Source organism: Chiloscyllium plagiosum, unplaced genomic scaffold (genome assembly GCF_037043375.1).
Source record: "Chiloscyllium plagiosum isolate Xiang-an unplaced genomic scaffold, Cpla_swu_hap1 HiC_scaffold_36, whole genome shotgun sequence".
NCBI classification, from domain to species: Eukaryota; Metazoa; Chordata; class Chondrichthyes; order Orectolobiformes; family Hemiscylliidae; genus Chiloscyllium; species Chiloscyllium plagiosum.
Window position 1 is genome coordinate 25,817,525 of NW_028270174.1, and position 27,915 is coordinate 25,845,439.

The window sequence follows — 27,915 nt, forward strand, 5'->3', positions numbered from 1 at the left end:
ACCTGAGAGTGCATGCATGCTTCGGACAGGACTTCAATGAGTCATAGAGTCATAGAGATGTACAGCACAGAAACAGACCCTTCAGTCCAACCCGTCCATGCTGACCAGATATCCCAACTCAGTCTAGTCCCACCTGCCATATCCCTCCAAACCCTTCCTATTCATATACCCATCCAATTGTACCAGCCTCCACCACTTCCTCTGGTAGCTCATTCCATACAGGTACCATCCTCTGCGTGAAAAAGCTACCCCTTAGGTCTCTTTTATATCTTTCCCCACTCACCCTAAAACTATGCCCTCTCGTTCTGGGCTCCCCCACCCCAGGAAAACACACTTTGTCTATTTATCCTATCCATGCCCCTCATGATTTTGTAAACATCTATCAGATCACTCCTCAGCCTCCGACACTCCAGGGATAACAGCCACAGCCTATTCAGCCTTTCCCTATGGCTCAAATCCTCCAACCTTGGCAACATCCTTGTAAATCTTTCCTGAACCCCTTTCAAGTTTCATAACATCTTTCCAATAGGAAGGAGACCAGAATTGCATGCAATATTCCAAAAGTGGGAGAAACTAAACTGTAATCAATGTGTTTTAACTCAGACTGTGAACATGAGACAAAAGAGAGCAGTCCAGGTGAGCAACGTATGTGTGTGTTTCCCTTTCAAAAATATACAAAAACAGGTATTTAAAATTAGTTTCAATTCTGGTCTGTGCACACTAGTGGACATTGCTGCTGTGTGCTGTGAGAGTCACAGTTGATCCATGCTGGAAACCAGAAACAAATAGAAAAAAAAAAGGATTTTTCAGATTGACCTACAAGAACCAGCATCTTAACATCAAGGCTAACTTGCCAACCTCAGTGCTACTAATATTACCCAACATAATGGCAGCAATGTTCCAATGACTACTCTTCATGGAACTCAAAGACTGGTCTATATTTGTTTTTTAAACTTCCATCTCTCTTCAGACTCCTCTTTCATTTTTAATCTGCATGTGATCTCTTATCCATGTTCATTGCCCTATGTCCAAACTTGACAACCCTGGGTATGCCATGTAAACATTTTCCTCCACTTGGTATCAGTAGCTTAACTAATATTAATAAGATGGGTTGGTTAGTCATGAACTGCCCACAATTTTAGCAGTGCAAACAACTAAGTTTGCAGACATTTTCAGATTTCAATACAAAACAGCTTGCCAAGGTAGCCACAGTCAAATGGAGAAGCTCTCAAGGAATACAATGTGTTACATTCCCCCTAATAAAAACACATTGATTTATTATAGCTTTTCTTGACAATTCTATAGTGCTATGACTATTATTAGAATAGATTCCCCACTGTGTGAAAACAGGCCCTTCAGTCCACACTGACCCTCCGAAGAGTAACCCACCTAGACCATTTCTGTCTGACTAATGCACCTAACACTATGGGTAATTTAGCATGGCCAATTCACCTAACCTGCACATCTTTGGACTGTGGGAGGAAACTGGAGCACCCAGAGGAAACCCATGCAGACACAGGGGGAATGTGCAAACTCCACACAGACAGTCACCCAAGGCTGGAACCGAACCTGGGACCCTGGTGCTGTGAGGCAGCAGTGCTAACCACTGAGCCACCATGCCACCCATTGTAGACTGCAGTTTGCTGCTGTCCATAATGCTCTATTTCGTAAACATCCTTTTGTTTTTTGGTACTCACCTGTGGAGTCAAATTTTTTGGAAGGATAGGCAGCTGGGTTTTTAATCTTTCTCCTAAATAAATCTGATTATCTTAATCATGCAGAGTAGACCTGCAGCTCAGAAAAGCTGTAAAGATGTCAATTTGGAAATGGCTGCAAACTTGGTTGCTCAGACTGCTAACATTTATGATCAGTTCATGGCTAACCCATCCTTCTGATTGGTATTCATCAAGCTACTGGTACCAAGTGGGTTAAAATCTTCACATGATATACATGACAGGATATGTATTTGGTCTTGTAATTGAATATATGGTAATGTTTTCTTACACTTTACTTAGTTTTTTTACATCTAAGATACACTTGTGAGACATCAGACTTAAGGGTAGGTTCACATTACAGGTACTAAAACGTTCTCACACAATATTGGTAATAAGTACAGAACTCTAACAACTCTCTAGAGACTCTGGTTAATTCTGCTCCGGAGCAGCCTTTTATATCCCAATAAGCAGAACTTATTTTGCGATGTTAGCTCACCTTTCAGGTACTAACTACCTTGTGTACCATTTCCTGCCTTTCTACTGGTTATTAAGTTCTGTACATAATGGTTTCAAATAAATAAAGTAGGCTTTTCATTGCCTAATCGTCCCCTCAAATCTCCAACTTTATAAATGGCTGACAACTTGGTTGGTTGAATGTTTCAGGATTAAATATTCATGGACAATTTGTTGTCACACTGGTACACTTGTTTCTTGCATTCTTTTTAGTGAGAATGTCATTTTGCATTGATGTCTCTTTTGTTGAATGTTTATCTCCCATGGAGGATATTTAGTTTCTTCAAATAATGTCAGGGAAGATGGTTGCATGTCTGAAAGAATTAAATTTCTCCTTTTGTTGCTTTAACAAGGTATACCCAAGTGTGATCCTTCCATTCATTCTCATATTAATTTGCATAACATCATTATTTTATTAGATTGAATCATAGACATTATAGTTGACTGCTGTTCAGTGCTGATTCTTCTAAACAGCTAAATTAGCTGCATCAAGAGTCTACTTCCAACTCCTGGTGGCTGTGGTGTCAAGGATATTCTATCATCAGATTTTAGAGATTCTTTTGCAGTTGGAAGGCAATGGAATAGTTTCTTCAAACCTGTGAAACTGGTGATATCTTCTGATTACTCAGTCATGAAGCGTTGTCATACATCTACACAATTAATCACAAGTGATGTATTCTTTTCTCTTAGGTTCAGTGAACATTCTTCTGAAACTTCTGAAGTGTTGCTATTGTTGAGTGAAGTTACATTGATCATTTGTCTTTGGTTTCTGAACTGGTTGAGCTTTGTACTGCAGAACAGACTGCAAAGTCTTTGGACTGAAGGATGCTTTCCTCTGCAGAAGTGAAAACTATCGGTTTCTAATAACATACATCTGTTTCACATAATATTGGTCTGTGCATTTTAAAAGCACCATAAGCCTTCTTTTCATTTTGAAAGGTTTTCTACTCGCACTATATAGTTGTCTCTCTCATAATTGTCATAGTTTCATTCTCTTCAACCAAGGAATCTATCAGATAAAATAGCAACATGCACACTATTGTCAAGTTTAAAATTAGTTGAATGAGCATTAACCTGTCTGATCTGTATCACATGTGGTTTCGATGAATCATCTGTTACCCTTAAGAACAATTGCTCTGTATATTTTAAAGGTGGCATACCATTAAATAGTTATTTGTTCCACTGAAGGAATGTCTTGATACTCTTGATTTTCTTCCAAAGATAATTGCTGAAAGGCATTAACATCATTGTGAACATTAACATTATAAATTCTATGGTTCAACAGCTATCTTTGATGTTTGCAAATTCTCTGGATAGCTCCTAATTTCATACAAAAGTTGAAGTTATGTGCTAAATCTAGACATTATTTCTGTTTGTGTGTTTTTGTTTAATTCCCACATCTGGAAAAGTTACTTCTAGTACCAAAGGTGAAAGCAACATTTTGAGGTTGTCAATTATCTGATGTTTTCTTTTTCTGTGCTTTAGAAAATTGATGAATTCTAGTGATCTTCTCAAGATAGGTAGGTTTTCTCCTCCCATCATCATCATCTCATGCTGTTTTCAAATTTTAGTTTCTATAAATATTTGAACAGCTTTTTCCAATATAAGATTCTGTTTTGATTGTAACATACCTGTAAGGAGATGAAATTCCAAAGACAATTGTGTCATGAATTAGTTCTGGTTGTAATTTACCAAAATAATAACATTATGACAATTGGTAATGCTCATGAATAAAGCTGTCAACAGGTTTTTTTGAAAGCTGTATTCTTACTCTCTCCAATATACATTTGGCATTCAATTCAAGGTAACTATCAAATGCACTTGCAACTTTAACAAACGATCTGCAATAGACATATCCAGAGTAAAGAAATGTATTGACTTGTTCTTCTTTGAGTTTCTTATGTAACCTTTAAGCAATTATATATTGTATGAATTGTCCCTTCCATTTAGATCATTTCAGTTCCCTGACTGAAGCATTTATGACTTTAAGTCTGCTTCTCCATAATCAGGATACAGATTGTTCTGATATAATGTGGTAGTTCCATTCTCGTGCAATTTCAAGTTATAAGAAAATTCATAATAGCTGCATCATTTAAAGTAATGGGGTCAGAATCACATAGTAGCTGACACAGGTAAGGAAAGTTTGTGCTCTACAAATAAGAGTCTAAATTCTTCAATTGCATTAAAGCCTATTTACATTGATGAATATTTACAGCAAAATAGAAGGATAATAGTGAATCATTTAGACATTGTTCAAAACTATGTGATATAAATTAAGGAGATTTCAGGAAAAAAAAAAGAAAATGAGAGAAACACTCATTATAGCAGAAGTGACTGTATTTAGCCATTGTTGTATCTCTACCGTCAATGATTTTCCTGAAAGCTTTTGATGGTTTTTTTTTGCTATTATCATTGATTTTGTTTTACTGTTTGCTGTTTTAGATTTTACCAATCGCTTAAATTGACTTGAATGTTCTGTCTACTTCAGTAAATCATTTACTGACATGATTTTCTGATTTGTTGGATAATGAAGTTGAATTGCTAATAAAATATAATCTTTAAGAGCTCTCAGGTGATTGTCTTTGAAATTCTGTCTTTTTATTTTCTTTTTCCTGAAATCTCCTTAATTTATATCACATTGTTCAAAACTATGTCTAAATGGTTCACCATTATCCTTCTAATATCCTTCTATTTTGCTGTAAAAATCATTTCCAAGTATTTGAAATACTTTAAATTGAAGGAATACTGTGTTTTAAGTTTTTATACAAAAGAAAAAAATCCTGTTTTTCATGCCATTTCACCCGTCTTTTCTGATTTTTGTATTTCCTTCTTGTTCTCCAATCTTTTGATCCCACTTTACATCCAAAAATGGCACCATGCTGATCTTGCACTATAAAACAATAACTTCAGTTGAATAACAGAAATTTGTTTTTTTCTCTTCTAAGCACTGCTTTTAACAAACCCTTGTTCTGCCTTCAGTTCTGTCACACTTATTGGAAAAATAACATTATTTATTGTTTTATAAGTGTTCCTTCTCTTTGTTTAGTAACAGTGTCTTAATCATTATTTTAACCTAACATTTTCTTTCAAACACAAATATTTTCATTCTTCTGTAGATAATTTAAATCAAGATGTCTAGGGATGTTATGACACATCTCTAGAATAGGTGAGATGTGAACCTGAACCTCATGGTCCTGAGATATGAATATTACTACTGTATCATTCAAGCCCTACGCTTAATTTTTTTTTAGAAAAGTCTTTTTGAATTTAATCTATTTTTCTAATCAAACTGCTCAGATGTTTGTACTCACCTCTGGAGCAAAGGTTTTGACCCGGATTCAAAGGTAGGAATGCTACAGCTTCACTAGAAGAGGAGTCCTGCTTTAATGCTTTCACCAGGGGATTTAACTCTAATCAGGTATCCTTTATTAACTCCTGCATCCCAGAATTAACACTTGGAATTTTACCCCTGAAGCTTTGATGAGACTCTGCATTTGTCATCACCAGCGTTTCCAATATGCTTCACTGATTCTAGCTGCTTAGAGTTTTTCCTGGCAGGTTAAGTGTTGCTATAGCACCTATTGCCTTTTTACTGCTGGTTGCTGCATGTTTATAGAAACTGACACGCTCAGTGTGTTTTTAAGATGCTGCAAATTTGAAGCTACTTTCACAGTTTTCTAACTGGATCTTTTGCTCCTTTTTCCCTCGATTGGCTGTGATTTTTATAAAATATAAGATTTACTCAGACTATGCTGATTCCCAATTCTTCTATCTTATAAAAGACAGCATCACCACTGCTGCCATCTTAAAAAGTCAGTTATCTGTATGGACAACATTATAGCTAGATTTGCTGTCACCAATCCTTACTATTAGTATTAGTTGAGGCAGTAACATCAAGTAGAGAAAGATCTCTATACAATGTACCTGGCAAAAAGATGGAAACAATCTTGATTAAATAATAAAGGATTCTTTCAAATTACTTAGTGCCTAATTATATTGCAGTTAAGCTTTATGATTTTCTCTTGACAGGCATGAGACTCAATGTAAATGTATATTCGCATTACAGCTATTTAAAAAATCTCATAGAGTACCTGTAATGAGCACAGAACTAACAACTCTCCAGAAACTCTGGTTTGCTTCTCCCAAGCACAATTCTTTATGTCCTAATGGGTGGAACTATCTTGTGACGTGGTTTAACCTATACAAGTACAGATTGCCTTATGGAACACAAAATATTGTGTAAAATCATCCACAACAATAAGATAAGAACATCCATTGAAAATAAATAGGTGAGTTTCCATTCATTTCCGTGGTCTAATACGAAAATAATAGCTCTCTTTGTTCAGACTGGTGTAAAGCACATGGTTCATAATCAGCTGTGAGATCTTTTATTTGTTTTGACAATCCCATCTCTCGCTCCACACTTTACAAATACCTAAATGTCCCTGGCATAGTTGATCAAGGAACTCAGCTCTGAGTTCCAGGTAGAATGACTGGTCTGTCATTGAATAACAATAAGGTAACAATAATACCAAAAGCTGTTGATGTTCAAAGTGAGCCTTCATAATCTACCATTGTTTTATTTTATCTGTCCAACCTTTCAGAATATCAATGGATGACGATGGATTCGGAGTCACTTATTTACTCCTGTCTGATTTGATTGAGTCTGTGTTATATTACTAACTATGGTGCTACTGTCACTTAAGAATTAGGTTTACCAACAGAGTTTTAATTTGCTATTGTAGAGCAGTCCGCAGCTGCTCTGAAAAGGAGCTATCCACTGAAGCTTTCCTTTTAAATGCTTGGTCTCTCATATGATAAAGATGACATCTCTGTATCAATTAACGCATCTTGCCAACAAGTCGTGTCTAAAAGGGTGCTTTATGATTGGTCTGGATAAGAAATTTGAGGCCAAGTATGCATTCTCAAAATCTCTCATATACCCATCTGACTGAGATAACCTTTCCCTCAATTTCTGTGGATATGTTTCAATGTCAGACAATCGTTTGGATGCATCATTTATATGCTTGCTGTCTCCTTCTGGTTGTTTTTGAAAGAGTGAGAAACTCATGAACAACTTTTGTCTTCTGTAGATCAGACTTGATACCACTTTTTGTCAGTGATATATCCCGAAGAGCAAGTAGATTCCTTGGAAAACCCTCATTTCTCATTAAGAGTAAGCCTTTCAGACCTTGTAGGTGTTTTAATACTGTGAATATCTGCGACCATGTATTCCAATTGTCTCCAAGTCTATTTATATGTCATCCAGATGACTCACTCCACTCTTTTTGGATATTGGACAGAGTACCTTGAAAGATTTCTGTGACAGAGACTATCCCAAATGGCCCAAACTCTAACCATCAGACCTTGTTATCACTTGGTCTGCTATTACATACAGCTCCTTGTTAGCCATTCATTGGCCCCATTAGTAGCTATTCATTCTCCTGGACTGATCACTATCTATGTCTTTGTCTGTCCGATTGTTCATCTCTCTCTTTGGACTCTATCTCCACCTATCACTCATCCTTCTAACCCCCTCCCTACCCTATCTTCTGCATTAAAAAAAAATCCTAGTTATTATCACTTCTGAGGATAACTCTGAAAACGCTACGTCTGATTTCTCTCCATAGATGCTGCCAGACCTGCTGAGCTTTTCAACAATTTCTGTTTTTGTTTCTGATATCCAGCATCCACATTTCTACTGGTTTTTATATAGTTCACGGAAGTTAGAGGCAGTGTTGGAAGTGAATACAGAGGACAAGACGTGCTATTTGCTTGTTTTTTGGCAGATAGTTCATAAGATTTTTTTAAGAGGATAAATTGAAGTCCAGGATCAGGGGCACAAGACAAAAAAGAGAGTGACAAGACTGGAAAACCATAAGTTTGTTGATAAAAGCGGATGCTGGAATCTGAAACCAAAAGAGAAAATGCTGGAAAATCTCAGCAGGTCTGGCAGCATCTGTAAGGAGAGAAAAGAGCTGATGTTTCGAGTCTAACTGACCCTTTGTCAAAGTTAAAAAAAGGGGAGAAATAGGGAGGTATTTATACTAGGCTGAGCTTGTTTGTTGGTAATAGCTGCTCATTTGAATATCTATTATATGCTACTTCAGACTAAAGTTAAATAGGAGAAATATTGACAGACTGTAAAGAGAATGAGCAAACTGACTATAGCACCACAGTACAGGGAGCAATTCAGGATGGGGTAGAAAAGAAAAATGTAGTTATAATCAGAGTTGGTATAGTCAGGGGAATAGACACTGTTCTCTGCAGCCAGGATCAAGAGTCCCAAAGGCTGTGATATCTCATCTGGACTGCAGAGGTACTTTGAGTAGGAAAGGAAAGATTCAATTGTTGTTGTCCATCTAGGTACAAATGATATCAGTAGAAACTTAGATGTCACATGACAGTAGGTTATAGTCCAATAGATTTATTTAAAATCACAAGTGCTGCTCCTTTATCAGGTTCTCCTTGAAAGCTTGTGATTTCAAATTTGCACTATAACCTGGTGTTGTGTGACTTTTGACTTTGCTGAGAGTGTGGTGCTGGAAAAGTACAGCAGGTCAGGCAGCATCTGAGGAGCAGGAGAATTGACGTTTCAGGCATTAGCCCTTCATTAGGAATGAGGCTTGGTGGGTCAGGGCTAAGAGGTAAATGGGAGGGAGTGGGGATGGGGGGAGCAAGCTGGGAAAGCCATAGGTGGATGAAGGTGAGAGAGAAGGTGATAGGTCAGAGGGGGCAGTGATGGACGGGTCTGGAGGGTGGTGCCGACTTGGAGGCTTGGGACTGGGATAATGTGGGGGGAGGGGAAGGGGAATGAGGAAGCTGTTGAAATCCACATTTATGCTGGATGGTTGCAGGGTCCCAAGGCAGAATATGAGGCGTTCGTCCTCCAGGTATCGGGTGGTAACAGTTTAGCAGTGGAGGAGGCCCGGGACCTGCATGTCCTTGATGGAGTGGGAGGGGAGTTGAAGTGTTCAGCCACGGGGTGGTGGGGTAGCCGGGTGCACATGTCACAAAGATGTTCTCTGAAACGATCTGCTAGAAGGCGTCCTGTCTCCCCGATGTAGAGGAGACCACACTGGATGCAATGGATACAGTAGATGACTTCTGACTTTGTCTACGCCAGTTCAACACCGGCACCTCCACTTCATAGGTAGAAAGAATAGAAAGGATCTGCTGAGGGAATATAAGCAGCTCGAAGCTAAATTTAAAAAAAAAGACTCGAAAAGGTCATAATCTCTGGATTACTTCCTGAATCACAAGCTAATGGGAAAAGGGCCAACAAGTTTAAAGATGTAAATGCTTTGTTCAAAATCAGTGTGGGAAAAAGGGGTTTAAATTCATGAGACACTGAGAGCAGAGGATGGGAAGGAGGGAGCTGTTTCAGCGGCATGAACTCCACCTCAATCATGCTGGGACTAGAATCCTGGTGAATTGCACATTGAGGGCTATGGACAGGGCGTTACACTAAATAATGGGGGGCTGGGTTTAGTTGCATGCAAACTTATAAAATCAATGATAAAGGAGAACATGGGATTGTTGGTTACTGATGGGGTTGAATGTTATCAGGAAATAAAAGTCAGAGACAAAATATGTGAATGTTGTATTGTACCAGAGCAAAACTGAAAAATAGAACAAACTTGAAGGCTTTGCATCTTAATGTATAAAATGTTCAGAACAAGGTAAATAAATTGAAGGCACAAATATAGGCAAATAAAGGATACAAACCAGTTATAGGGGACACGGTTCGGGGAGGTCATTAAGGTTTTCAGAAAAAGTAGTAGAATCAAGAGTATGGAAAGGGTCAGGAATCTAGCTTCAGGTACAGCAGATAAGAGGACAACTATGAGAAAAGGGGCAGTCAATGCAGGACTGAGGATGTTGTAGTTAAATTCATGCAGTATCCAAAATGAGGTAAAGAACTTATAGCATTGATGGAAATTCACAATTATGATATTATGGGTATTATAGAGACATAGCTGCATGGGGATTAGGGCTGTGAACTAAATATCCAAGGAAATACGTTCAATTGAAAGGACAGGCAGATGGCAGAGAGGGAAGGGTTTTATTTCTTGTTAGTAAGAAATAAAATTTAAATTGATAGCAAGAAGAGATATAGAGCCAGAAGGCGAAGAAGGTGTGTGGCTAGAATTGATTAACTGCAAAGGAACGAAGATACTGACGGAAGTTGTGCACCAGCCTCCTAGCAGTCATCAGCAAGTGGGGTTTGGAGGGACATGGGCCATGTGTTGGCAGGTGGGACTAGATTGGGTTTGGATATCTGGTTGGCATGGATGAGTTGCACTGAAGGGTCTGTTTCCATTCTGTACATTTCTATGACTCTATGGCTCTAAAGCCAGTTAGATCATCCATGAAATTATTGTTTGGTGGAGAAGGCTTGAGGAAGTGACCATTCGTGCACACTCCTGTTTCTTAAATATAAGCAAAAATCATGGATAGTGGAGACTGAAATACTAACAAAAGTGCTGGGAATAGTCAGTAGATCTGGAGTATCATAAACAGAGGGAACATTTCAAATCCACTGCTTCAAACTGAAACAACGTAGAAATGTGGGTTTTTATTCTGTTGAGAGAATATGGGGAAGGTGATGGCTGAGGAATAGGTTAGAGAGCCATTTAAATGACAGATGTCATGAAATAAAAGGCGAAGAGTGAGATAATGGGAATAAGTAGAGGTCCAATGTAGATGGAGATTGCAGAGTAAGTCAGCTCAGTCTGGCAGCAAAATCAGCAGGAACACGATAGAGTCTGGCACTTGGGCTGAAAAAATATTCAAAATGAAGAGCAGAGTTCAAAGTGTGAGTGTGGTGAACTGTATGCTGAGTCCAGCAGACTGTCAAGAGCCTGATCAGAAAATAAGGTGCTGCCGTTAGTTTTTCTGATTTGGATGCACATCTGTCATCTGGAGAGAGGGGAATATGTGGGACTGCAATTGCACTGGTCTGAGGAGTGCAGTGCTGGAGAATGCTGGGAAATTCAGTTTGTGGGATTTGGCCTCTGAACGAGTTAGGCCATTCAACTTCCTGCCCTCCTCAGGTCCTTGAAACCCATGAGGTACTGGCTTCAAGCTCAAAGGCCCTCACTTCTGCTGCTCACTTTCTCAGCCATTTGCTTGCTGGCCTGTTTGGTGTATGAGACTGGAATATTTCTCCCATTCTTAATAAACATCACCACACTTTAATGCCCCAGATCCCACAGCAGAATTTCAAGAGTGTTAAAGACCTGAGGGCAATCTGCTCCCATTACCTTTCTACTCTCTCTTAAATGAACAAGACCATTTCTTTTCTATTCTTGTGTTTAGTGAAGCCATAAGAGTCAATGTGTACTTCAGTCATTCTGAGCCTCGTCAGGTTCTATTTAACTAGGAAATTGATTAGTCAGGGAACTTGGGAGCATGATGGTATTGTCAAAGTTGAGGTGAACAGTCATCATAACGCCTGCTAATAAACAAATGAATTCCTGACCCAGCGTGTGGATCTATTCTCAAAGACCCTGGATGGAATTTTTAACATAAGTGACACTGAAGGTAAAATTACTCATGAAAACAAATTAATGTTAAGCAGATTTTGTTTTACAGAATGTTCTATCATTACCTGTGCAATGGTTCAAATTCTATGTAATTCCCTAATTTGCTGAACTGCTCCATTTCAATTTTTTTTAACTCTAATTCCAACTAATTCTTAGCTTTTACAGTGAATTTGAACAAATATTATCAATCGTGGTTTATATTTGTTGAATTTTTACTTTAGAATTCCTGGGTCCCATTAAGTCTTGTTTAAATTGTACTGCATTGTCCTTGTGTCCATAAAAGGCTCGAAGTGTAAGAATTTTCAGTGTGTGAGACTGTTTAGACTGCTTTTCCACTGATTAATTCTTGTAACTGTCACATTCTTACATACTTTCTAAGTGGCCAGTCTTATTTGTAAAGCAGCTTTACATGTATTAGACAGGTTTGAGCGATCTATGGTCATAGGAAGGGCTTTTAAATCCTGAAATGATTTGACTCTTTTCAAATTCAGATCATTCTGTAACTTACGTCATGTTTTTGTAGTTTTCCCATAAGTTGTTTTAAAATTGACGAGCAGGTATTAAAGCAGCATTTCAGTTAAATGGGCATTTTAAAGATTGATTTGATTCTTTTTTAACTTCAGTGGGTGGCTGGTAATTGAACTAGCGAACGAGTAATTGTCTAAATTCTGTGGTGCTTAGATCTTTACTGGAAGTTGTTTATTCTACTTTATGATAATGTAAATCAACAGGACAGGCTGTGTATGCATATTAATGCAAGCTGTCTCCTTTCCTGGCACAGATGGTAATAAAATGGATTGACACTTCTTGGCATCCAATAATTATAAAAGCAATAATGTTCCCCATTAAAATAAAATTCTGTTAAACAGTGTATTACTTAGCCTGTGTAATGTTCAACTGGGATTCTAATGTGCAAATGGACTGTAACGTTTTGAAAGGAATTTGACATATGCAATTTTTCTCCTTTTTACTAATCTATGACACAATTAAGTGAAAATCTGGAAAACAATGCTCAGTTTAGCTACTTGTTAGTATTTTCTCGATTAGACATGGCAACAATCTGAGTTGGGTGGAGGTGTCAGGAAGTGAAATGAATGTTATTTTCAAAGATTACATTGCTAACACTACTCCCTGCTGAGATCTTTGTACACTCATTAATGCAGATGAAAGTACTTGTATCCCAAGGGTGTAATAAAACAAATACTGACTGCACTTTTTGGCATGTAAAAGAAACACTTCAGTGCAGAATAACATCAGGGCATGCCACATGTTTATTTAAAGATACAACGCACATATTTTCTCTTCCTTAAATTGAAATCATTGCTAATTCATTCATTATCTGTGCAAAATAAAAAAAATCTTTGAGTATTTTGTTCCCTTGTTCCTTCAGCTAAGCAGCTTCAAATGACACACAATGGTAATGGCTATCTCTTTCTTCGACCACTGATCATTCCAGCAGTGTTCACAATCGAGGTCAATGCCTTTACGAACAGCACTAAAAAGGAGGACAGAATGAATTTGTTTTCTAAAAAAGAAATCAAGTTTATGCATCCCAAACAGTTTAATATCATGTACAAGTGGAAATTTAGTGTAAAAATCAGCCTTTAGGCACTTTGCACTCTGGAATATGCATACAACTCACACATTGTGCAAAGCTGCAGCTCAGAACTCTTCACTTGCTGTCTTTGCACTTATTCAATTGTGCCTGCCTGTATGCTCAAAGCATCTCTCCTTTGCCATGTTGTGCTTTCCCTCCTCAACCAGAGCATAAAGGCTCAAGGTACTGCTGTATTGCCTTGCTGTTTACTCTTGACATAAAGATGGGCAGCTTGTCATGGCTGTTAGAAAGCATCAGTCATATGAGTGGACATATTATCATATGCTTCATTGCTACGTCAATCTTATACCTGCACCATGTATAAATAGCTTGTGCACCAAAAATATTAATGTGGGGTGCCGGTGATGGACTGGGGCAGACAAAGTTAACGCTGGTCTGAAAGCTTGTAATTTCAAATTTAACTGTTGGACTATAACCTGATGTCATGTGACTTCTGACTTTGACCAAAGATATTGCATGTGCTTCAGATGGAGAGCTATGCCTCAGTATCTTCAGCAGGAGTCTTCAATGATCTCCAATGAGGCATTAGTCAGTCAGAGATTCTTGGCACAGTAAGTCAAGGGCAGCATCCAATGTCAGTCCAGGAGCTTGGGCATGGTTAAGTGTTTAATAAAGGTGGTCACAGTCATGGGGTTCAGTCTCTGCAGCCTGAAGAATGGACCATGATCAACCCTGTGGGCCCAGTGTTAACAGTCCGGAGAGTTGCAGGAGCGCATTTGAGGATCTCTACAGATATCAGTCAGGGGTCCTTGTCACCCGTAATTCTGGGCTACCTGGCTAAGTTGTTCAAGGAGGTAGGTACGTTCAATCTGGAAATCTGTCAACTAAATGTCAAGGGGAAAGGGTGTTATCAGGACCCCAGCAGTGCAGCATGAAGACTGTGGAAATTAATGATAGGTAGTGAAAGAAGACTGCTGGGATGCAAACAGGATGGCAACAATTAAGGGGGGAGTGAGGGAGCAACTCAATAAATAGACTGTAGAGCATGGGGGAGTATCAGATATCATGCAAGAGGGGAGGCATATTGACAGTGAGTAGCACCCTGACTTCCAGGTGGGCACAGTGAATTACATGACCTGGCATGTTCACCTCATGTACCTTTGGTGAGCCAATTGAATTTAAGGTGGAGGAAATGATCCATTTTTAGCTGCTGGAATTGAAGTGGCCATCACATAAGTAAGTATAGAATGCAGCTGGCTTGAATCAGTTTGCATTCAAGGTTGTGATTATTGCTTTTGTAAAGCTAGAGTGCAAAAAAAATCCTTTAGTAGTCCAGAAACTGCAGTGAATATTATGAACAGGAAATATAGCAGCCTGCATCAATGTAGTAGATTTCTCTTAAGGTTACATTTTCCAATCTTTTATGTCAGGTAATAATCTGGTAGAGCGCATCACTGACCGTTTACAGAATCAGCTTGAGTTTCATTGTCTGGAAGTTCCTTTTTTAATTAATTCACAGATGATGGTGCTGCTGTTTGGCCAACATTTGTTGCCTGTTAGCTTTAAGAAGGTTATGGTGTGCTGTCTTCTGGGACCACTGCAGTTCCTTGGAGTTAGATATACCTACTGCACCATTAGAAAGTAAATTCCAGGAAGTTGACAATTGTGCCAACTCTTGCTCTTAACCATCAGTCAGGCAGCATCCAAGGAGTAAGAGAGTCGACATTTTGAGCATCAGCTCTTCATCAGGAATGTGGGGGAGGCCCAAGGGGGCTCACCAACTGTTGCCACATTCCAGACTCTGATGACACTGCCTTCCTCCTGCCTTCTACCAAAAAAAAGTGGACAAACTGCATGTACAGGAGCCTGAACACTGCCTATTCCACTATCGCCATCTACCAGTGAGGGTTGGATTAATTGCCTCATTAACGGCCTCAATTAGCATTCAGCTGGGAAGTTCATTCATGCCCTTCTTGCCCCAGACTTAATTGGGCAGAGAAGAGTGGTCTTTGGGTCCCCACTTTACACCTTCCCTGTCCAATTAAACGCTGCTCTCCCTCTTGAAATCCATTGGGATTAATTTCTGCACTACCTTCCACCCAATATCCTAATAAGTTAATTTTTTTTTAAATCAGAAAATGAATTAATTTCCATTAATTTAAGGGAAAAGTAACAATTCTAACAGCAAGTGGTAAACTCAAACATATGCCTATGTATTTAATAATTAATCAGCTTCACCAAAAGTATTAAGCAATTACATTGCAGTATTCAATAATACCTTCATTTAAAAAATTACCTTCACTGGCAAATTTCACTGACAACCTATTATTTGTCAGAATTCTAGAAAACACTGATAAAATCCTATTAACTCAGCAGAGAGAAGTGTTGATTTGTTGTCAATTTACTTATGGACAAATTCTAATTGAAGTGGGAAATTATATTAATGTCCCAATTCATTAACAATGTAATTATGTGAAAGAATGCTGTCTTATCCCTAAAATATACTTTATTGTAATGAAAACCAAACTACCAACAATAATATTTCTCTCAAAATGTGACTTCTCAAACAGTATAAATTAATGCACCCAGTCATAATGTACCAAATCTTCATCTGCACACTAATGAATGTCTTAATTGGACTTTCTTTTAAGGTACTCATTCCAGTTCAGCTCAGGAAACTAATCAATCAATACAACTCAAAAGAATGCTCATGAGCAGCCAAATTTGATTAATCAGCAATGTACCTTGGATGCAGATGAACATCTTTTTAAACAGAGCTTCTACACTTGTTTCCAGGTTGTTTTCCCAAACAGAAGACTCCAGAATTAGTAAACCAAGAACTGGCACAGATTATTTTGACTATTTAGCTTAAAACGGAGACTGAAATCCTTGATTAATTTAACCAGTTACATTATGTAGGCATCTGAGATGGCTAAGGAGTACTGAGGCATTAGAATAATGCTGTCCAATATTACTTCACTTAACCTGACAAAGTGATACCAACTCCATGCCAGAACAAATTTTGTACAAAAATGCTACCCCAATATTCTGCAATTATAAGGCAGAGATTGTTATGGACTGCTTCCTATTTATCTTTACATGTTTTCTATTTATCTTTACATGGTTGATGAGATCAAAGCAAATAAGAACATTTTAATTTTACAAAGTTAATTCTAATTGCTGTAATGCGTTGGATTGTTGCAGGTCTTCTGCATTCAACCTGAACAAACTGTCATGTCAGGTCTGTTGTTAATCTTTAGCTGAATGCTTGTTCTTTAGTTAAAATGGAACGTCATCCTGATAACTTGTTGATTTACATTCTGATGATGTTAACAGAGGTTGGTGAATTTAGTTTGATCATCACCAGAAGGATCGGCTTTAATCCAAATGGTAATAGAACAGATATTTTTTACCCTAGGATCAATTTACTTAAAGTGGATAAGTGAGCATCTAAAACGCATGAAAGTGGTCCAATGAAGTTGGAGCATGGGGTGAGGCGGGCAGGGGAAGAGCAATTAGGATGAAGAGATTTACACATGGAAAGGTAAAGACAAAGACACCACAGTCCTACCAGGGAGAGACAATTGGTGGAGGCTTAACTTGAAGGTCACTCTGCGAAGGTCAGGGAAGAGGTTTAGAAGGAAAGAACTTCATGGTAACATCAAGCAGTGCAGGAATTGAGCCAGTTCTGCAAACCAACTGTCCTGCCAAAATGAGCTAACCGAACCCCTGTCTTTTTTTTTAGACAACAATCATAGTGAATCAGCTTCTGGTGTGAATTGATAAGGTATGTTCAAAATTTTGTACTGAAGAGCTCAATAGTCTCTAGGTTTGAGAACAGTAGCTATATCTAAACTAATTCCTGCAGTATCAACTTTGCAGAAGACATAGGCCTTTGGCAGATTAGTACATCAGTAGGTTTAACCAATATTCAGTTCATTTCCTTGATAGAGACATAATCCTAGAAATAAAATTCTTTTAAAATAAGTGAAAATTGTTGAACTTTTAAAGATTCCAAGAATTTCATTGTAACATTTTTATAGAAGCAGTTATGCTTATAAATAAATTGTGCTGCATTCATCACCACACACCACATTGATACATATTACTGTATGCTAATGGGACTGAAATGTGCAGAAGTTGCATTGAATTACTTTTTAATTTTACACTGTCCTTGCCTTGGATTCAGGACATTAAACCTCATTCATTGTGTTGGACAGGCTTTTTTTTTGTCTCTGTTAGCTTTCTGAAATCTAGCTGGCATTTCTATTGCACACTACATTGGCCATTGATTTATTTTGTAATTGCTTATGCTGCACTATGGAAATTTGACTTCATCTCTTTTCACTCTATTATCTTTAAAGACTACAAATCTAAAAGAGATCTTGACAACAGAATGCAGTTCAAATGTAGTGCTGGTTGAATTTAACTTTGCACGAAGTTTTGACAAATTACTGAGCTGGAACTACGCTTGAAATTTGTAGGCTTAAGTCTTTGTTAACAATTTTTTAAGCTCAAAATAAGTTATTTCTATATTTAAATGTTTTCTGATTTTTATTTTGCAAATCATTACATGTTATTGCAGGTCTGCTTCAATTTTTGATGTTTTCCGATCAACTTCAATTTGTTTTGTCTGTTTGAGACTCAAAAGGCATTCACAAAGCTTAAAGCAATTTGATGATGCAATGTCTTAGAGTATTGCCCATTCATCCCAAAGCTTAACTCAGAGATGTCACAGATGATGGTGGAATGGGAAGTTGGCAGCATTTTGAGAACATGGACATCTTTACTTTGTATCTGTTCATCTTATGCCTGGAAACTTGGGAATGCTTAGTACTGATATTGTGATCAATAATTTAAATAAATGTTGCATTCTTTGCAAAAATATTGTCACTTTAATGAGTACAAAATTGAAGTTAAAAAGTAATTTATAGTTTCTTTGTTCGCTCATGGTATTGCTGGCCAGTCACTATGTATTGCCCATCCCTCATTCCCTTGAGAAGGTGCTGGTGAGTTGTCTTCTTGGAACACTGCAATCCATGTTATTCAAAGCGATTTCCATTGGAATATTTAATTTCATTTTGGTTCTTGTTGGTGTTTAACAAGTTCATATTGGCTCAATGATTGTTTTGGTTTCTAATGGTCAGACATGATGAATAAGGTCTAGTAGCAGTGTGTGCATTTCAATTTATTAAATTAATTTGCAAGTTTGACAGAAGTGTACCATTTAAGGTCAGTAAGTCAACATTTTTTAGCAATTTTACTATCAGTGTGAAACAGTCCGACTGTGCTCCACAAATAAAGTTTTCAGGATTTAAGGTCAGGAAGGCTCTCTTGATCGGGTAACTTTGACAGAGGAACCACAAAATCCAAAAGCCACAATAACCATTACCTATGCAAATCTTTTGAATTTTCTACCAAAGCTATAGCTGGACCAACCGGGAGAACATTTGTGGGCCTTAAAGACCCAACTATAAATTCCATTTCAGGGTTCAAACTGACTCCAAACTCCGCCTTCAGATTTGATTTGACCACAAACTCTTGACGTCGCAACTTTTCAGCTACAGCCATGATGTGAATACATCCTACTGGAGATGGATTCAATTAAAGCAGCCACATTATTGCTTCCAGTCAGTTAAAATAAAAACCACACATAAGCTGAATATAATTTCAGCTTAGAGCTGACATGAACAGCCATGTACAACACCATGAGGAGGGTAGCACAATTTTAGGGACTACTGAAGTTTCTATATCATTTCAATAGGTTGAACAGCAAGCATATGCATATGCCTGCAGCACACTTAAGGAACTTTTGCAAAGAATAACAAAAGAGAAAGCAGAACTGTTTAAGAAAGTTGGAATTCTCGAGGAAAGCAATTACTTTACTGTAACTAGTAGCTTAATGGTACAAGAAGTGTAAAGCAGCAATCTTCAAAATCAGAATATTTAACTAAATAATGAAGGTGATGGAATATAAGTCAGATAAATTAAGAACAAAATATTGGAAAAGCTTATGTTTTGAGCAAAGTGAGACCGCCACTGAGAGAAGGAGATTTTCTAGAATGATATAATATTGTTATGGGTACAGAAAAAATGTTATCCTAATATTGGACAGGATCTTGTAGCAAGATATTAAATGACATAAAATTATTCCTATATCATTGGATTAGAAAAATATTTAGTTAAGTTGAGAGTTTATAACAGTATAGTGCAGGGCAATAGCATATCTTTGAAATGAATGGAAACAAACCCTTATCTCTTTAACCAATGAGACTTAAATATTCAGAGAAGGGTGACTTGGAGTAAATGAATTAGAGTTCAAGCTGAGAAGGAAAGATTGGATTAAGAGGAGAAAGAGCCAGAAATGTAAATGCCTCAAGGATTCAAATGTGAAATTTAAGCAAGTCACCAGCTCAAGAAATGAGACTCTACTTTTTCAATTGTTCCCCTTCTATGCAATGTTGAATGTTTGTCATTTCATTGACAATAATAACCTTAAAGGGATTTAAGCTCTTAAATGCTAGACTAAACTTTCTGCATTTAGTGTACAAAACAACAGGCCTTGGAACATAATGGGGAGACCAAATGCACAAAGTCACACGTCCACAGTCAAATATGAATCATTGCAATTTAACCAGTAAATCGTGGAAATTTATAACTCAGTGTGTTTCTTCAGCCCATTAAATTATGAGTAGTTGACACAGAACATAGAACATAGAACATAGAACAATACAGCACAGAACAGGCCCTTCAGCCCACGATGTTGTGTCGAACATTTGTCCTAGCTTAAGCACCTATCCATGTACCTATCCAATTGCCGCTTAAAGGTCACCAATGATTCTGACTCTGCCACTCCCACAGGCAGCTCATTCCATGCCCCCACCACTCTCTGGGTAAAGAACCTACCCCTGACATTCCTCCCCCATACCGTCCACCCTTCACCTTAAATTTATGTCCCCTTGTAACACTTTGTTGTACCCGGGGAAAAAGTCTCTGACTGTCTACTCTATCTATTCCCCTGATCATCTTATAAACCTCTATCAAGTCACCCCTCATCCTTCGCCGTTCCAATGAGAAAAGGCCTAGCACTCTCAATCTATCCTCGTATGACCTATTCTCCATTCCAGGCAACATCCTGGTAAATCTCCTCTGCACCCTCTCCAAAGCTTCCACATCTTTCCTAAAGTGAGGCAACCAGAACTTCACGTAATACTCCAAATGTGGCCTTACCAAGGTCCTGTACAGCTGCAACATCACCTCACGACTCTTGAATTCAATCCCTCTGCTAATGAACACTAATACACCATAGGCCTTCTTACAAGCTCTGAGTGGCAACTTTCAAAGAGCTATGAACATAGACCCCAAGATCTCTCTGATCCTCCACCTTACTAAGAACCTTACCGTTAACCCTGTATTCCGCATTCTTATTTGTCCTTTCAAAATGGACAACCTCACACTTGACAGGGTTGAACTCCATCTGCCACTCCTCAGCCGAGCTCTGCATCATATCTAAGTCCCTTTGCAGCCGACAACAGCCCTCCTCACTATCCACAACTCCACCAATCTTCGTATCGTCTGCAAATTTACTGACCCACCCTTCGATTCCCTTTTCCAAGTCATTGATAAAAATTACAAACAGCAGAGGACCTAGAACTGATCCCTGCGGAACTCCACTTGTAACTGGGCTCCAGGCTGAATATTTACCATCTACCACAACTCTCTGACTTCGACCAGTTAGCCAGTTCTCTATCCAACTGGCCAAATTTCCCACTATCCCATGCCTCTGGACTTTCCGCATAAGCCTACCATGGGGAACCTTATCAAATGCCTTACTAAAATCAATATACACTACATCCACTGCTTTACCCTCATCCACATGCTTGGTCACCTCCTCAAAGAATTCAATAAGACTTGTAAGGCAAGACCCCTCACAAATCCGTGCTGGCTGTCCCTAATCAAGCAGTGTCTTTCCAGATACTCATAAGTCCTATCCCTCAGTACTCTTTCCATTACTTTGCCTACCACCGAAGTAAGACTAACTGGCCTGCAATTCCCGGGGTTATCCCTATTCCCTTTTTTGAACAGGGGCACAACATTCGTAACTCTCCAGTCCCCTGGTACCACCCCCGTTGACAGTGAAGATGAAAAGATCATTGCCAACGGCTCTGCAATTTCCTCTCTTGCTTCCCACATAATCCTAGGATATATCCCGTCAGGCCCAGGGGACACATGAGTAAAAGTGCACATTATCACAATTATATTATTTTACCATTAAAATGTGTTCCATTATTTGAAAGTAAATTACCAAAGAACAACTAAAGAATACAACTTCAAACCAAGACAACTGAATGTATTTTCGAGCCATAGAGATGCAAGGTTTGTGAAGGTTTGTAGCTCAGGTTGAGGTTTAGGGTGTAGGTTTGCTCGCTGAGCTGTAGGTTTGATATCCAGACGTTTCATTACCTGGCTAGGTATCATCATCAGTGGCGACCTCCAAGTGAAGCAAAGCTGTTCTCTCCTGCTTTCTATTTATACGTTTGTCCTGGATGGGATTCCTGGGGTTTGTGGTAATGAAACATCTGGATATCAAACCTACAGCTCAGCGAGCAAACCTACACCCTAAAGTCGTAGAGATGTACAGCATGGAAACAGATCCTTCGGTCCAATTTGTCCATGCTGACCAGATATCCTAACCTCATCTATTCCCATTTGCCAGCACTTGGACATATCCCTCTAAACCCTTCCTATTCATACACCCATCCAGATGCTTTTTAAATGCTGTAACTGTACTAGCCCTCCATCACTTGCTCTGGTAGCTCATTCCATGCACGCACCACCCTCTGTGTGGTCCCTTTTGTATCTTTCCCCTCTCACCCTAAACCTCTGCCTTCTAGTTCTGGACTCCCCCACCCCAGGGAAAAGACCTTGTTTATTTATCCCATCCATGTCCCTCATGACTTTATAAATCTCTATAAGGTCAGCCCTCAGCCTCTGACACTCCAGGGAAATCAGTCCCAGCCTACTCAGCCTGCCCATATAGCTCAAATCCTCTAACCCTGGCAACATCCTTGTAAATCTTTTCTGAACCCTTTCAAGTTTCACAACATCCTTCCGATAGGAAGGAGAACAGAATTGCATGCAATATTCCAACAGTGGCCTAACCAATGCCCTGTACAGCTGGGATATGACCTCCCAACTCCTTTACTTAATGCTCTGACCAATAAAGAAAAGCATACCAAACACCTTCTTCACTATCTTATCTACCTGTGACTCCACTTTCAAGGAGCTATGAACCTGCAATCCAAGGTCTCTTTGTTCTGCAACATTCCCTAGGATCTTACCATTAAGCGTATAAGTACAGCCCTGATTTAATTTTCCAAAATGCAGCACCTCATATTTATCAAAACTAAACACCATCTGCCACTCCTCAGCCCATTGGTTCATGTGATCAAGATCCTATTGCAATCTGAGGTAACCTTCTTCTCTGTCCGCTACACCTCCAATTTTGGCGTTATCTGCAAGCTTACTAACTATACCTCCTATGTTCACATCAAAATAATTTATCTAATTACCAGCACCGATCCTTGTGGTACACTACTGATCACAGGCATCCAGTCTGAAAACCAAACCTCCAACTCTACTTTGTGTCTTCTACCTTAGAGCCAGTTCTGTCTGCAAGTGGTTAGTTCTCCCTGTAATCCATGAGATCTAACCTTGCTAACCAGTCTCCCATGGGGAACATTGTCGAAAGCCTTTCTGAAATCCATATAGATCATGTCCACCGCTCTGCCTCATCAATCCTCTTTGTTACTTCTTCAAAAAAATCATTCAAGTTCATGAGACATGATCTCCCACACACAAAGCCATGTTGACTATCCCGAATCAGTCCTTGCCTTTGCAAATACATGTAAATGCTGTCCCTTAGGATTCCCTCCAGCAACTTGCCCATCACTGATGTCAGGCTCACCAGTCCATAGTTCCCTGGTTTTTCCTTACTACCTTTCTTATATAATGGCGCCACATTAGCCAAACTCCGGTCTTCTGATACCTCACCTGTGACTATCGATACAAATATCTCAGCAAGAGGCCCAGCAATCACTTCCCTTGCTTCCCACAGAGTTCTAGGGTACACCTGATCAGGTTCTGGGGATTTAACCACTTTTATCCTTTTCAAGACATCCAGCACCACCACCTCTGCAATATGAACATTTGTCAAGATGTCACTATTATTTCTCCACATTCCATATCTTCCATGGCCTTCTCCACAGTAAACACTGATACAAAATTCTCGTTTAGTATCTCCTACAGCTCCACACCTAGACTGCCTTACTGATATTTGAGGGGCCCTATCCTCTCTTTAGTTAGCCTTCTGGCTTTAATATATTTATAAAAGCCCTCGGGAATTACCTTAATCTGAATTGCCAAATCTATCTCATGTCCCATTTATGCCCTCCTAATTTCCCTCTTAAGTATATTCCTACTGCCTTTATATACTTCTTAGGATTCACTCGATCTCTGCTTCCTTTTTCTTAAACAAAACCTCAATTTCTCTCATCATGCAGCATTCTCTATATCTACCAGTCTTTCATTTCACCCTACCAGGAATGTCCTGTCTCTGGACTCTCGTTATCTCATTTTTGAAGGCTTCCCATTTTCCAGACATTCCTTCGACCTGCGATCATCTGCCTCCAATCAACTTTTGAAAATTCTTGCCTAATACTGTCAAAATTAGTTTTTCTCCAATTTTGTAATTCAAGTTTTAGATCCGGTCTATCCTTTTCCATCAATATTTTAAAACTAATAGAATTATGGTCATTGACCCCATAGTGCTCCCCCATCACCTGCCCTGCTTTATTTCCGAACAATAGATCATATGTTTTACGCCTTCTCTAGGAGGTACATCCACATCCTGAATCAGAAAATTTTCTTGTACACACTTAACAAATTCGAGCCAATCTAAACCCTTAATGTTAAAAATCACACAACACCAGGTTACAGTCCAGCAGGTTTAACTGGAAGCATAATAGCTGTTAAGCCTTTCATCTGTTACAATACCATGATAGTTTAACTACTTTCATGTATAAATCACAAAACCTTTTTTTAAAAAGTTGCATTCTCAGGTTAGCTGTTAACAATGGTGATAGCTAGACAATATGTTGAAGGTGTTAGCCCCATGATGTTTAGATTGATTCTAATCTAAAAAGTGAGATAACGGTGTTCTACATGAATGCATGCAGTTTTTGAGCAAAGTACAATGTAACCCTGCAAGTACAAATTCACCCCACAAAATATATGTGTGTGTGTGTGTCTGTCTGTCTGGGTTGGAGGTTGTGAGTGTGAGAAAGTATGTGTGTGTGTAGTGAGTGCAGAGTTTCTTAAGTCTGTGAGGGGGGTACATTGGGGAAACCGAGCAAAGGCAACGACAACGAATGAATGGGCAACAATCAACAGACAGGAGTGTTCCCTCCCAATTGTGGAACACTTCAGTGGTCCAGGACATTCGACCTCAGACCTTCAGGTGACCATCCTCCAAGGCGGATTTCGGGACAGGCAGCAGCGAAAAGTGGCCGAGCAGAGGCTGATACCTAAGTTCCGTACCCATAGGGAGGGCCTCAACTGGGACCTTGGGTTCATGTCACATTACAGGTTACCACCATTGCACTATACACACACACAGATACTCCTACACACACAGGCACTCTTATACATACATACACATGGACACACATATATACAGACATGCACACAGACACCCACACACACCCTTACAGACACACACACTCTCACACTCATACATGCACCCCTCACAGACTTAAGACACTCTGCACTCACTACACACACACATACACTTTTTCACACTCACAACCCTCAACCCAGACACACACACACACACATTTTGTGGGGTGAATTTGTACTTTCACGGTTACATTATACTTTGCTCAAAAACTCCATGTATTCATGTAAAACTCCGTTATCTCACTTTTTAGATTAGGGTCAATCTAAACATCATGGCATAGACAGAGAACACAGGGGGCTAACACCTTCAACATATTGTCTAGGTATCACCACTGTTAACAGCTAACCTGAGAATGTAACTTTTTAAAAACGGTTTTGTGATTTACACATGAAAGAAGTGAAACTATCATGGTATTCTAACAGATGAAAGGCTTAACAGACAATCAATTTTTCAATGTGTAATTTCAGTTACATCACACTGTAAATCTTTGCTATAAATTCTGTGTGTTAGGATTGAGCCCTCCACTACTACCTGATGAAGGAGCGACACTCCGAAAGCTAGTGTACTTCCAATTAAACCTGTTGGACTATAACCTGGTGTTGTGTGAGTTTTAACTTTGTACACCCCAGTCCAACACCGGTATTTCCAAATCATAAACCCTTAATGCTATGGTAGAGCAAGTCTGTGCTTGGAAAGTTAAAATTCCCAACCATAACCACCCTATTATTCTTACAGATAACGGAAGTCTCCTTACAAATTTATTGCTCAATTTCCCACTGACTATTATGGGGTCTATAATACAATTTCAATAAGGTGTTCATCTTATTTCTTATTTCTCAGTTCAACCCCACTAACTTTCCTGCATTTCTGGGAATATCCTCCCTTGGTACAGCTGTAATGCTATCTGTTATCAAAAACACCACTGCCCCTCCTCTCTTGCCTCCCTTTGTATCCTGGCACATTAATTTGCCAGTCCTGTCCATCCCTGAACCACATTTTTGTAATTGCTATGATATCCCAGTCCCATGATCCTAACCATGCCCTGAGTTCATCTGCCTTCCCTGTTAGACCTCTTGCATTGAAGTAAATGCAGTTTAATTTATCAGTCCTACCTTGTTCTCTGTTTTGTTCCTGCCTGCCCTGGCTGTTTGACTTGCTCCCTTTCCCAACTGTACCAGTCTCAGATTGATCTCTTTCTCACTATCTCTCTGAGTCTCACCCCCCCCCACCCACCTTACTAATTTAAATCCTCCCGAGCCAGCTCTTGCAAATTCCCTGCCAATATATTAGTCCCCTTCCAATTCAGGTGCAATCTGTCCTTCTTGTAAACTCACTATTACCTCAGAAGAAATTTCAATGATCCAAATATGTGAACCCTTCTCCCCTGCACCAGCCCCTCAGCCACACTTACTCTATCCTCCTATTCCTAACCTCAGTAGGTCATAGCACTGGGAGTAATCCAAATATTACTACCATCAAGGACCTCCTTTTTAAATTCATGCCTAACTTCCTATATTCTCTCTTCAGAATTTCATCCTTTTTCCTTCCTATGTCGTTAGTTCCAATGTGTACAATGACCTCCTGCTGGTCCTTCTCCTCTTTGAGAACATTCTGCACCCTCTCTGACACATTTTTGATCCTGACACCAGGGAAGCAACACACCATTCTGATTTTTCGTTGCTGTGCCTCTGATTAAAGAGTCCCCTGTCACAACTGGTCACTTGAAACCCTAATTACATTAGAGCCAATCGATTTTAGTTTGCTTGCTGAGCTGGAAGGATCATTTTCAGACGTTTCATCAGCAGACTAACTACCATCATCAGTGAGCCTTTGGTGAAGCACTGGCATTAGTGACTCGCTTTCCATTTATGTGTTTAGGTTTCCTTAAGTTGATTATGTCATTTCCTATGGTGATGTCAGTTCCTGTAGTGATGTCATTTTCTGCTCTTTTTCTCAGAGTTTGGTAAAAGGGTTCCAAGTCAATGTTTTTGTTGATAGAATTCTGGTTGCAATGTCACACTTCTCGGAATTCTTGAGCGTGTCTCTGGCTTGTCTTAGGATGGATGTGTTGTCCCAGTTGAAGTAGTGACCTTCCTCATTTGTATGTAAGGATACTAGTGAGAGTGGGTTATGTCTTTTTGTGACTTGTTGATGTTCATGTATTGTGGTGGCTAGTTTTCTGCCTCTTTATCCAATGTAGTGTTTTTTTTACAGTTCTTGCAAGGTATTTTGTAAATGACGTTAGTTTTGCTTGTTGTCTGTATAGGGTCTTTCAAGTTCATTAGCTCTGTTTTAGTGTGTTGGTGGGTTTGTGGGCTATCATGATGCCAAGAGGTCTGACTAGTCTGGCAGTCATTTCCGAGATGTCTTTGATGTAGGAGAAAGGGGTTAGGGTTTCTGGAAACATTTTGATTGCATGTTTGGGTTTGTTGCTGAGAAATTGGTGAACAGTGTTCATTTGGGTACTCGTTCTTTTTGAATACACTGCAAAGGTGATTTTCCTCTGCTCTCTTGGTTCCTCTCTGCTGCAGTGAGTGGTGGCTCGTTGAAATAATGTTCTAATGCAACTTCATTTGTGGTTGTTGGGATGATTGCTTCTGTAATTCAGTATTTGGTCCATATGTGTTATTTTCCTGTAGATGCTGATTTGAAGTTCCCTATTGGCTATTTGCTCTACTGTGGCATCTAGGAATGGCAGTTTGTTGTTGTTTTCCTCCTCTTTAATGAATTTTATGCCAGTAAGGGCATAATTGATGGTTTTGAAGGTTTCCTCTAATTTGTTTCATTTGGTGATGACAAAGGTGTCATCCACATAGCTGACCCAAAGTTTGGGTTGGATGATTG